Source organism: Elephantulus edwardii, unplaced genomic scaffold, assembly GCF_000299155.1.
Source record: "Elephantulus edwardii isolate Elephantulus edwardi_28Jun2011 unplaced genomic scaffold, EleEdw1.0 scaffold00012, whole genome shotgun sequence".
NCBI classification, from domain to species: domain Eukaryota; kingdom Metazoa; phylum Chordata; class Mammalia; order Macroscelidea; family Macroscelididae; genus Elephantulus; species Elephantulus edwardii.
In genome coordinates, this window is record NW_006399762.1 from 24,031,478 (window position 1) to 24,044,106 (window position 12,629).

The 12,629-nt window shown below is 35.9% G+C and overlaps 1 pseudogene; it reads right to left on the bottom strand.

The window, feature by feature from the left end:
• Nucleotides 1-12,629, bottom strand: part of LOC102848999 — an 84,196-nt pseudogene that overhangs the window by 33,273 nt on the left and 38,294 nt on the right.

Consider the following 12,629-nt stretch of genomic DNA (forward strand, 5'->3'; position numbering starts at 1 on the left):
TGCGATTGGCACAGGATAGAGCAGGGTTTAGGGCTGTTGTACATAGGGTCGCTATGAGTCGCAAACGACTCGACGGCACATAACAACAACAGCAACAGCTCTTCCTTTTGTTTTTTATATTTATGAATTTATAACCAAAGCAAAATGCCGATATAGAAGGTAAAATCTTGGAGCAATAGTATTGATTAAGAAAAAATTCATTAAAACCCAAATGTCCATCAAGAATGACAAACTAAAACATGGCATACTGATATATTCAAAGTGTATTCAGTTTTGAAAAGGAATAAAGTGCTGATACATTCTACAGTATGAATGAAACTTAAAATAAAAAGCTAGGAACAAAGGTCATATGATTTCATTTATATGAATATGTGGAATAGGCAATTCAAAGAAAACACACTGGTGGTTGCCAGAGGAGGTTTGTAGAGAAAAATGAAGAGGAAAGGGTAGCGATTAATGGATAACAGTCTCAGAGTGATGAAAATGTTCTGTAACTACATAAAGGTGGTAGCTGTGTAACACTGTATATATATCCTAAAAGCCACTGATGGGTTACTTTTATATGATTTTCATCTCAATTCAAAAAGAGACGTTTCAATGGAGTATAGAATATTCTTTTCAACAAACAGTGCTGGAACAACTCTAGATACCCACATGCAAAAGAATGAATCTGGACCTTTTCCTCAGATCTTGTACAGAAAACAAGCAAACACACAAAACAAACCAGTCAAAATGAATTCTAGACCTAAACTGAAGAACTTGTATAACGCTTAGAAAGGAAAATAGATATTAATCATCATGACTTTGGGTTAGGCATGATTCTTATATAACATCAAAATTAAATTAGGGTTTCATTAAAAACGTTTGTACAACAAATTACACGATCATGAGCTTTTAAAACAATCAAAGAGGGTGAAACCAAGTTTTTCCTCAAAGGCTAGGATTTTGAAGCTCTATCTCATACACTTTGGGCATGTGGGCAGGAGGGACCAGTCCTTGGAGAAGGACATCACGCTTGGAAGACCACGCAGGTGAGGAAGACCCTGGATGAGACTGATTGATACAGTAACTGGAGCAACTGGGATGTATGTGTATCAGTGAGACTGGATCAGGACAGGGCAGGCTTCAGAGCTACTGTTTATATGATCCCTATGAGTTGCAGGTGACTCAACGGCATATAACGGAATATACCACCACCAACACCACCACCACTTTCATTAATTATTTCAAACCAAAGAAAAAGTAATCACCAACTTCTTACAGTAAGGAATGGTACCCCATAAAAAAAAAAGTACAACTGAAGAAAATAAGAAATGGGTCGTTATTAGATATCTTGATCTCAAAACCTACTACAGAGCCAAAAGTAATCAAAACAGTTTGGTACTGGTACAATGACAGATACAAAGACAAATGGAACAGAATTGAGAACCTACAAATAAATGCATCACCCATGGACAAACATTGGATCTTCGACAAACATTTATCTAATAACAAATGATGTGGGCAAAAATGGATGTCTATTTGCATAAAATGGAAACAAAACCTATGGTTTGTACCACATACAAAAATAAAATTTAAGATAGTTCAAGTTCTTCTGTATAAAATCTGAAACTATCAAATGTAACTAAGAATTCACTACTAACAGAGGATAAACTAGATGATTATTGTTCTTGTTTTGTATCATGGAGTCGACTCCAACTCACAGTGAGTTGTACAACAGCTCTGAACCCTGTTCTACCCTGAGCCAATTTTATTGTCTCTGACATACCTACCCCCATTACCCCAGTCCCTGAATCAATCCATCTCATCGAGGGTCTTCCTCTCTTGTGCTATCCCTCCACCCGCCCAAGCATGATGTGTTTCTACAAGGACTGGTCCCTCTTTACAACATGCCCAAAGTATGTCAGGCAGAGTTTCAAAATCCTTGCTTCCAAAGAGCAACTTGGTTTCACCCTCTCAGGACAGATTTGTTTCTTCTCCTAGCAGTCCATGGTATATTCAATACTCTTCTCCAGCACCACAGCTCAAAGGCATCATTTCTCTTTCTGCATTCCTAGTCCTTGATTGTCCAGCTTTCTGATGCATAGCAAGGAACTGCAAAGACCATGGCCTGGATCAGGCACACCTTAGTCTCTAGACTGGTATCACTGGAGAAGTCCCTGACAATAGATTTTCCCAACACAATTCATCTTTTGATTTCCTGGCATCAAGAATACAGATAGTGGAGTCAAGTAAGCTGAATCTGTTAACAATCTCAATCTCTTCGCCATCTATCATGATGCAGCCAATTGGCCCAGTGGTGAGAATCTTTGTTTTCTCCATGTTGAGCTTTTTAGGACCTCCTAAAAATAAAATCCTTATATGCATCAAAAAGCTTCTCCAAAAGAATAAAAAGGAGACCCTACAAACTGGGAAACATGCTTGGTAATAATACATTTGGTAAAGAACTCATCTCTAAAACTTAAAGAAAATTCTAACACTTCAACAAGAAAAAGACAATCCAATTACAAAATGGGTGGAAGATATAAGCAGACATTTCACCAAAGAAGATATTCAGATGGGCAACACACACATAAGGAAATGCCCAAGATCACTAGCTTCTGTTATCGTGTGCCTTAGGCAAGAACCAACTCATAGCTGACTCTCCAGCAGGTTTTCAGAAGCACCAAATCACACAGTAGAAGACTACCCATTTTTATCCTGTGAAGCAGCTGGTGGAATTTCACTACTAGGTATATATCACAAAGAAATAAGAGTGGCAACAAATGTCTAAAGAAATTCTGGTACAATCACACAGTGGAGTATTATGTGTCACAAAAAAAGATCAAGAATTCATGAAATACTGCACAACATGGATGAATCTACAAGTTACGCTGAGCGATCTAAATCAGTCACAAAAGGTCAATTATGGTGTAAGACCCCTAATATAAAAAGAAAAGTAAAGGATGCATACAGACAGACTTAATCTTGGAGAATTACCAGGGATTAGAAGGGAGGAAGAGGGGCAGTGAAAATGAAACAGACATGTTGGGTAAAAAATTTCACAAGGGGGGGAGAAAATGGGCAAAAAGGAATAAATAAAAAAGGGAAAAAACTGCACAGGAAGACTCATCTTTCTCTCTGAGGGCTGCTGGTGGATTCAAACCACCAAAAAGAGGTAAAATTTATTATTTGTAATTAAGGTTATAAAACAATATGTTTATAATAGAGTGCATGGACTAGCCAATACTATTTGTAAACTTTCATTCAAATAATAATAATTTTTTAAAAAAACACCTCAAAAAGACAATTTACAGAATGGGAGAAATATTTGCAAATCATGTATCTGAGAAGGGCTGAGTATTCAGAATGTATAAATGCTCATTATTTAATAGTAAGAAGACAAACATTCACGTGAAAGCAGACAAAGGGTTTTTAAGCCGACATTTCTCCAAAGATCTACAAATGATAAACACATGAACAGATGATCGAGGTGTGTTTTTACTAGATGCTGTTGAATACGACAAACAGATCTGAACCTGGTCCTACCCTGTGCCAATCTCACAATCTCTGGTTTTGTGACACAATGGAGTTTGCTGCTGCAGTCACTGTGTTGATCCAACTAGTTAAAGATCTTCCTTTTCTTCGCTGTTCCCATACCTTCTCCTAGGAACAGCCTTTCCTAGTAACACGTCCAGAGTGTGCAAGATGAAGCTTTGCCATCTTTGGCTCCAATGTATGCTCTGGCTGAATGTTTTCCAAGGCATAGCTGTTTATTCTTGTGGCAGTCCCTGGGATATTCAGTACTCTTCTCCAGCATCACATCTCAAAGGCATCAATGTCTCTTGTTATCTTTATTCACTGTCCAACTTTCAACAGCATAGCAAATGACAGAAAAGACCACGGCCTGACTCGAGTGTACCCTGGTCCTCAAACAAGCATAAACACTCCTCAGTAATTTGGAGAGGTCCCCGATTGCAGACTTTTCCAGTGCAATACATCTCCTGATTGCTTGTATCCATTATACTGACTGTAGATCCAAATAAAATGAAGTCGTTGACAGTTTAAATATTTTTCATCTATTATGTCATCTATCAGTCAAGTGGTTAAAATTTTTGTTTTCTTGATGTTGAGATGCAATCCATTTAGAAGGCTGCAGTGTTTGATCTTCGGCAAAAGTGCTTCAAGTCATACTCACATTCAGCTAGGACAGTTGTGTCAACTGCACCACTCAGGTTGTTGATTCTTCCTCCTCCAATCCTGATGCCACATTCTTCTTCATAGTTTAGCTTCTGAATAATTTGCTTAGCATACAGATTAAATAAGAATGGAGCACACCTTTATTAATTTTAAACTATGCAGTGTTCCTTTGCTTTGTGTGCATGATAGTTTCTTGCTCTAAGTAAAGGTTTCTCATAATTGAGTGCTCTGGAATTCCCATTCTTCTCACCATTAGCCAGACTCACACAGTCAAATGCTTCTGCATAGTCAATAAAACACAACTATGCATTCTTCTAGTATTCTTCGCTTTCAGCAAGGATCCATATGACATCAGCAATGACATCCCTGGTGCCACAGCCTCTTCTAAACCCAGCTTGAACTTCTTGCAGTTCTCTATATGTTGTTGTTCTGGTCATTTTTCAATGTTCTTTGGCAGTATTTTGTTAGCATGTGATAGTAATGATATTGTTTGATAATTTCAACATTCTGTTGGATAATCCCTCTTAGGAATGGGAACAAAGATCTCTTCTAGTGGGTCAGCCAGGCAGCTGTCCTCTGAATTTCCTAGCAGACTAGTGAGCATGGCCAGAGCTGCATCATCAAATGAAATATGTCAACTGGTATTCCATCAATACCTGACGCCCTCTTTTATGTAAATGCATTCATTGCAGCTTGAATTTTCTTCCCTTTTACTGGCTTTTGATCATATGATATTTCCTAGAATAATCCCGTATAGGTCAGTTCTTTTTGGTACAGTGAGTCTGTGTACTCCCTCCATCTTCTTTTTTGATGCTTCCTGGACCATTCAAGATTGTGCTCATAGCATTTTTCAGCATTACCGCTTGAGGCTTGAAATTTGTTTTTGGTTCTTTCAGCTTAAAGTCTAGAGTCATGTGGAAAATGCAGTGATGGAAGATGCTTATAATAAAAAAGGCAGATAAAAATATTGGCAAAGATGTAGAGAAATTAGCACTCTTAAGAGATTAAATTCTACTTCTAGCCTCATTTGTATCATCAAGCCTTTATTTTCCAACTACTATTCCTTCTGCACAGTTTTTAAATTTTGTATGTTAGTCACTAATTATCATTAATGTATCCTGACTATGAATGCAACACCATTCCTCTGTTTTTCATTCCCAGCATAGCATACTTTAGGATTACCTAATTCTAAGTGGCCAAAGCTGGTCCATCTCATCTCACTAATGCCTAATATTACGATGTTCATACTTTCCACTTCGTGTTTTTTAATTTCTAGCTTTTGAACATTCAAGCTACGTACATTCCATGTTCCAATTATTAAATTATGTTTGTTATTGTTTTTCCTCATTTCAACTGACTTCCAATCCACTACACTACTTTAACTATCCACATTCCTATGGTGCTTATTAATATCACATCCAAGCAAAATACTGCTGAAGATCATTTAAAAAATGGCTAGTACAGAGGGATGGAACTGCCAGAAGTTCAAACAGGATTTAAAAGAGGTCATGGCACCAGGGATATCATTGCTGATGTCAGATGGATCCTGGCTGAAAGTAAAGAATAAATACCAGAAGAATGTCCATTTATGCTTTCCTAATTATGCAAAGGCATTTGACTGTGTGGATTATAACAAGTTATGGCTAACACTAAGAAGAATGGAAATACCAGAGCACTTAATTGTGTTCAAGTAAACCTATATGAAACCTCTACCTAGACCACGAGGGTGTTGTGTGACCACAGCAGGAGAACACTGTATGGTTTAAAATGAAGACGGAAGTGTGTCAGTTATGTTCTCTCTCCTTATCTATTTAATCTGTATTCTGAGCAAATCATTCGAGAAGCTAGACTCTATGAAGAAGAATGTGGCATCAGGACTAGAAGGAGACTCAATAACATGAGTTATGTAGATGACACAACCTTGCTTGCTGAAAGTGAGGACTTGAAAAACTTGTTGCAGAAGATCAAGGAACACAGCCTTCAATATGGATTGCATCTCAATGCAAGAAAACAACAAAGACTCTTATCACTGGACCGATAGGCAGCAACATGATTGATAGAGAAGAGGTTGAAACTGTCAATAATTTCATCTTACTTGGATCCAAAATTTAGTACCAGCAGTCAGGAAATAAGGAGACACTCCACTGGGAAAGTCTGCAGTTAGGGGCCTCTCCAAATTATTGAGGAGTAAGGAGTAATTATTTGAGAACTAAGGTGTGGCTGATTCAGGGCATAGTCCTTCCGATCACTTGCTACGCATCTCAGAGCTATACAATGAATACAGATGATAGGAGAATCGATGCCTTTAAGTTGTGGTATTCGAGAAGAGCACTAACATCCCATGAACTTCCAAAAGAATAAATAAATATGTCATGCAGAGGGTGCAGCCAGAGTGCTCTTTGGTAGCAAGGATGATGAGGCTTTGCCTCACATACTTTGGGCATGTTGCTAGGATGGGCTATTCCTTGGAGAGGGACATGATACTTGAAAGGGTAAAAGGTCAGCGAAGGAGAGGAAGATCCTTGACCAGGTGGACTGACACGGTGACTGCTACAGAAGATGGCACAGGATAGGACAAGATTCAGATCCGCTGTTCATAGGTTCGCTATGAGTTCATACTCAACTTGATGGCACCTAACAAAAAGTCTACACACCTACTCATTGTATTCAAGGGATTTCACAACATACTTCAGGTTATCTTCTCAACCTTATTTCTTACATATGCCTATACAATCCTTCCTCTTTCATCTTATAATGTAACACTCATTCTTTACCCAACATTATAACTTTTTATGTTTATGCACTGCATATCCTTTAACATAAATTTTCTTTGTCTACACAGCAAATTCCCTCCTACTCATCCTTCAAATTTTTTAACTTCTTCAAAACTTTCCCCATATATCCAAGGAAAATCATTTCCTCTTCTACACAGGCACATTTTCTCAACTCAAGTTACTGTAGTTTTCAAGCTGTATTATAATCATTAATGATATCTGATTCTTCTACCACATCCTGGATATTTGGAAGTCAGAAGCTATCCCACTGTATAATGTATCTATAATAAAAAGCAAAACACTCTTTCTGTCATATATGCTGGAGCAGTTTTTGTAGCAAACCTCACTCTAAAATTTGCCTCAGTCTCTTCTTACTACAGTAACTTGTTACTACATTTAGTAATAAATAGTCTCAAAGCAAATGAGGTTAGTAAGAATATATGACTCGGGGTATAATTTTCCTTATTCCTTCTCTGTCTCCACAATATAGCTAGGAGAAGAAAAAGGAAAAGAGGTAACACTAAAATCTGAGGAAGTAAGGAAGAAAACAGATTAAAAGAACAATCTACAATTCATCAAGCCAGGAAAAGCATAAGGATGTATTTAGGCCTTTAAAAGAAGGCTTGAACTGTTAGTACTTTCCCTAAAAATTAAGTAACACGAGTCTAATGTCCAGTTTACTGTCTAACTGTTCTAATTAAGATTTTCTTTTCCTCATAACGTGGATATAAAATGGAAAAGGTGTAAATCATATTCCATCTCCACCACTTAACAGCTGAAAGATGGGCAAGACAGCTGATATATCTGAATTTCTTAGTTACAAAACCATTTCTCCAACAACTGTGAACTCACACAAAAAGGTGAATATATAAAGATTCTGAGAATTATCATCACAGAGCATATCCTGAAAGATCATCACTAATTAGTTTGGTCATAAACCATTAGAATTAATACAGGAACCATACCGATTACTACCCATCATAGGTAGAAAAAGATATCTAACAAGTTTTAATAGATTATCATATACCTGAATTCTTCAACTAGCAAATGTCAACTTCATGTAGCAAGAAACTAACTACAAATTTCGGGTCTCATAAACATATGACCAGAAGAGTTAAAAAGAGACCTCATGGAAACACGAACCTATCCCTTTATCATCAATTTAAAATCTGTGTGATTGGTTTCTATTAGACTACAGTGGCATGCAAAATAAAAAAATAAAACACTATTCTTAGAAGGATGCTAGAACAGTCAACAGACAATAGCTTTAAAATCAGGACTCATTGTTTTGCATGTAATGCTTCTGAAGGCAAATACTCTATCCTCATGAAGAAATAAGCTATTACTTACAAACTGGTCCAACAAAAAAGGAAAAACTAATAAGCAAAACACTTGAAGTGTCCAACTATCTATGTCCCAAACCAAGTTCATTTTATTGGGCTAAATCTGCAGAGACACTTTCACTTATTTATATATTTTTAACGCTAAGCCTATAGAAATTTAAAGAAAAAAAAAAGGAAAAGAAAACTTGAGTAAAAAGGATCAAAAACTGGTGTAAAGCTAAAGCAGACCTGCTTCCTCATCCTCATCCTCCTCTTCCTCATCATCGGAAGTTGATGACAAGGGAGTTGGTGCGGAGCTAGCTTGATTATTAACATATTCACCATACTGCATGCCTGTAAAGTGGAAAGCACAAACACAAGAGTCAAACCAGTAGGAAAGACAAGAAATAAAATTTTGACATTGCATTAAAAGTGAGAAAGAACTTTGACATTCCAAAGAACATCCAGCATGCATATTAATATCAGCAACTTATTATCAAAACTGGAACTGTTAAGAAAATCTCCGCAAAGCTATTTAGTACAAGCAGCTTTAATATGAACCAACTAGTTTAACTGTAAAAAAAAGGGGGGAGGGCATGGCATTGATAAAATGTTAAGAAATGGCAATGATATTCTCTGAACACTTTATTGAACTCTCTATTATTTACCTTCTTTGATCTTAAGACCCTTCTGATATACTTCCTGTGGGACTGTGCATTCTTTACAGTGTTTATTTCTATTGAATTGTACAGCAAACACCACACATACAGATTAAGTAGAAGTTTCCTTGTGCTAATGCCATGTTGATGGTAACTCAATTCCCTTATCAGAAAAAGAATGATAGTTAAAGAAAAGAATTTAATTCAACAACGTTCTCTGTTCCTAAAAGATGCTCCATTTATCACTGCTTATAATCCTACCAATATGATAAATACAGAAAGTGAATTTTTGGGGGAAGGCTAGTCATCTCAGCTAAAGTTGCAGCCTACATGTGAGGCTGAAGCAAGTGAAGAGACTCTGTGAGATACACCAACATTGGGTAGTCTCTGTGGAAAACCTACTATTATTTGTTTATTTTCTTTAAAAAAAAGTGAATCTGTACTGTCGATTATTTCATTAACATAATAGGATCAGGACTTTAAAAACGTAATACCTGTAAGTTTTTAAAAAGAAAAAAATAAAGCAATCGTTAAAAAACAAAATGAAAAATGTTCATTAGTAAGCATAAACATCCTTATCAAAAATTTTATAGCTCTACTTTGCAGAAGAAAAAACTTTCCAAACCACAGGAATATAGTATCGATTTTTAGGCAGGTTTCATAAACCTGCCTCACAAAAAAGTCATCTGATGTTCTTTTCATTAACTTTTTCAGATGATCTTTTATGATTTGCATGGATAAACACAATTTATCTCTATAGCACTGTTTGTTTGTGTTTGTTTTTTTTTAATAAAAGGCATAAAATTAGAGCTTGGAAGAGAGCAAAGGTTCACGTGTAGATAAAGGTAGCTTTGGTCTTCTTACTAAATCTAAAGATGTTATGGAAAAATCTGCTAGCTTTTCTGAAACATCATCTATACAGCCAAAATAGCAGTTATGACAAATTTATCTGAGAAAGTGAAAATCAAATAAAATGAGTTTAGGCAACACAAGTAACAAACCTGATAACCTTGAAAGACCAAATTCAGAGTAGCATGTTCCTCTAACAAAAGCCTAGTTAAAATGAAAATTTTTACTTAAATTAGACTGTAGGTTAAATATACTAAGAAATTTATGATTAAACATAAGTTAACAATAAAGGAAGTTTACTTGACAAGATATTCTTTTCCAATTACATATTTATTAAAAATGATGTACTTTCAGAGGCCAGTTTAAAAAAGATGAGAATTCATAGTTATCTACTATGACGGTTAGAAAAAGCTAAAAAAAATGTATACACGCAGAATCAATCTTGAAGGGCAAATAGATGGAATGAGGGGAAGACTGGAGTAAAAATTAATAAATAAATAAGCTGGGTGAAGGGAGGCAGTAAGAGGTTGACGAGACATGTAATTATGTAAATGATTAATTAATTACCTTAATCAATGGCAATGATATCATAAAGCAAACTGTCTATGAATGGTTGTATGAAAAATCAGGAACGGTAAACTTTCACTCAGAAAAAAGAATTCATTCTTTCAATGACTAAAGATACTGACTCTAATTTTATTAAAGAGTACAAAAATCCATGACAAACCCGTATCTGAGATAAAACAAACATTTTCTCATTTTTCCAGACATATGCTGTTATTGAAAATATTTTCCATTTTGCTCCTCCTATGGTAGATTTGAACCACCAAAAGCCACCTTTGCATCAGCAGTATAAAACTCTATCCACTAAGCCACCAGAATTTAAGTTGAGTTAGTTTTGATAACAGCAATTAATTACTATACTAGAATAAACCTATAAGCAAGACAAAATAAAATAGTAGTACTGTTTAGTGTAATGTAATCTATAAATATATATTAAAATTTCCTGAAAAAGATGCAATCCATTCTTTTTAATTGTGTCTTGAGTGGAAGTTTCCATTTATCCATACACATTTTGTTTTCTTTCAATATCATTAAATGTAGTCACATTTTTCCTACTTCTTTGCTATAATTCTCATTTCCACTAATCATTCTATCTTCTTGCTTTCTAGGCTTTATTGTCAGATAAATGCTGCTCTTCTGAGCTTATATAGTTGTTCATTTTAAAGAGTGTTTCACTGATGAGAGGTGACATCTTTTTAATAAACATTAGAAGTGAAAGACTTAAGACCTCCCCAAACTATAACTTAGTATGCTCCCAGTGTAGTACATTATTGCTTGTTAAAATAAACTTGCTAAAAGCTTTGAACTATTAATGATACAAGGCTATGACATTTTAGTTAATCCACAGAAATAAAAAATATCAGTTTAATAAGATGCACCCAAACAAATCAAGCCTTGGTATTTTTAAATTCATCCTATGCATCTGAAAGTTGGGCAATAAATAAGAACAGAAGAAAAAATGATGTTTTTGTTTGAATTGTGATGCCAGAAAAGAATACACAGACTCTCCAAGACTGCCAAAAGAACAAACAAGTCCATATTGGAGGAAATACCACAGGGTGTCTTTAAAGGCAAAGATGATGAAACTGCACCTCACACACTTTGGGCAGGTTGTCAGGAAAGGTCAGTCCTTGGAAAAAGAGATCTTGCTGGGAATGGCATAGAGTCAAAGAAAAGGAGGAAGACCCTTAACAAGATGGGTTGACATAGTGACTATAACATGGACTCTAGCATATCAGACAGAGAAGATGAAGCAAAATTGGGCAACGTTTAGATCTATTGTTCATGGGTTGCTTTAAGTCAGTCAACTCAATGGCACCAACACTTGTGTAGGTACATAGATAATGCAACAAATGAGGAGTTAAGAGTCAGAAAGAGGTTGTCGTTAAGTAATCTAGGATAGGTGAATGAATAGTCTTGAGAGCTTCTAGGAAGCTTCAGACTTTCTCAAAATCAGAGAACCAGAGTCCTTAGGTCACATACATGAGGGGACAGAATATGATGTCCACTCCCAGAGCCCAACCTGAAACCCACTGTAGAGATAAAAGCAAATGGACTACTTCCTACTACCAACATCAAATAATGTTATATTCTAACTTATTTTGTCTAAACCAAAGATTCAAGGGCACTTTCTAGTAGGTCAAATCAAAAGAAAAGGAACACTTTGTAAACAAAGCCTAATAAAAAGAAAAACTCACAAGAAAGAAAAAATTCACAAGACCCAAAGAGTCACATTTTTAAAATGAACATTTGGTTTAAAGGATCTATCAATTATCTTAAGGCAAAACGCTCCAGTCGAGTTAGTAAGTCGTAGCTACACAGTTCCCTAGATAAAAACATACGGGAAATAAAAACACATTTGAAGAGACAAAATCTGTGGAAAGTAGTTCTTTAAAATCCCAGACTTTAGTTTTTTGAGGAACGATTCATCTTCCCTAAAATGGTCTTCAAATCAGCAACACTTACTAGATTTTCTAAGATTTCCCATACAAGAAGGGTTTGGTTTTAAGGCAATCAATTTTCAGACCTTCAGGTTGTATCACTTGCTGCTTTCCTAAAATTTATGTACTGCAAAACTGCTTGCATTAACAACAGCCTCTTTCTTTTCTCTCGCTTTACACAGGAGTTTACGCCTACATCTCACCAAGACACATTACTCTGAGGTATAAAGAAATCTCTCAGGTACCAAAGAGAAAACTCCCTACTGCCTTAAACAATTAATCAAGGGACCCTTCTTATTTCACATGCAAGCAAGATTCTGCTGAAGATCATCCAAAAACGAT